At 38.9% G+C, this 1,186-nt stretch overlaps 1 long non-coding RNA gene across 1 annotated transcript; it reads right to left on the reverse strand.

The window, feature by feature from the left end:
- Positions 1 to 248: 248 nt before the first annotated feature.
- Positions 249 to 1,177, reverse strand: LOC111385407. Its single transcript, XR_002701062.1, has 2 exons — positions 830 to 1,177; positions 249 to 681 (listed from the first exon to the last, which is right to left on the reverse strand). It is a non-coding gene; the product is annotated as an uncharacterized LOC111385407 (long non-coding RNA).
- Between the last annotated feature and the right edge of the window lie 9 nt (positions 1,178 to 1,186).

A 1,186-nucleotide genomic window follows, 5' to 3' on the forward strand; every position in this document is an offset into this window, starting at 1 on the left:
AAACCAAATCCAATCTGATTTCATTGCAAACCTCCCCTTGACCCATCGTATTTGATTCTGACTGGGGAGAATTCAATGTCACATTTTTGGAATATTAGAGAGTAAAATGGCATGTGGGTCAACGAGTTGAGGCAACTCAGCACTTGATGACTTTTATCTTATGGATGCATGGGAAGATGACAAATGGCATCAAACCCCATCCCCCGCCAGTTGGTTGCTGAGCTTCGACTGCTCAGTTGAAAACTACAAAATATAAAGCACGAGATATTATTCAATCTTCTCTACCAAACATGTCATAAGTTTCTTTCCGATCCTTAACCCTATCAAATAATATTCAATTTTCCTGTACGAGGAAGTATGTAAACAACGTCACATTGGATACAACCTCATTTATTGTAAACCCATGACATGTAAAACGACACACAGACAGCTTCAGTCTTCCTAAGAATTACTACAAAACCCTGCCATACAAGAAAGTACGGTACTTTTTGAATTGCAAAGGGCCTTGTATGATGAATAAAAACCCTAAAAGAGAGGTAGATTCGCTGGGAATCGAACGTTCATCCATAGTTTCTCGTAAGACACCAAATGGTACCATCCTATTTGCTCTAGCAATGAAATCTTCATTTCATATAGATTCCTTTTTGGAGGATGTTCATCTTGGATCATGTCGTTTAACACCTGTTTCAACAAAGTTGGTCAGCAAAAGACTAAGAGTAGGACTTTTTCCCATATTTTTCATGACAGACCTTAAAGCAAATTATAACGAATCAATCTTAAAAGCCAAGCCAACAGCTTCGGAAAGGATTATGACATAAATCAAAGTCACCTTTAGTGCAGTTCCAAGCCTTCCTTTACGTCTCTCGTGTGTAACTAAGAGTGTGCCGTATCTGGAGGATTTTACATCCACCCATTTTTTGAGTTCTTTGAAGTTCTCTTCAAACAAATCTGGTTGGACATGAGAATCGGAAGCAGCTTCAGCATCCTCCTCATCAGTGAGTTTCTCACCCTGTCACGACAATCATCATGATTAGATACACTCAAGGGATTTAACTGGAAATGCCATGACTTGAGAAAGTGCTTAGCTACAACGCACAAACCAAACCAGCACTACCAAACACCAAACTACGCGCTACTTTAGCTAGACATACATATTATTCTTTTATATTAAGTAGTTTAGTGCAAC

This window comes from Olea europaea, unplaced genomic scaffold (assembly GCF_002742605.1).
Source record: "Olea europaea var. sylvestris unplaced genomic scaffold, O_europaea_v1 scaffold31536, whole genome shotgun sequence".
In the NCBI taxonomy this organism is placed as follows: domain Eukaryota; kingdom Viridiplantae; phylum Streptophyta; class Magnoliopsida; order Lamiales; family Oleaceae; genus Olea; species Olea europaea.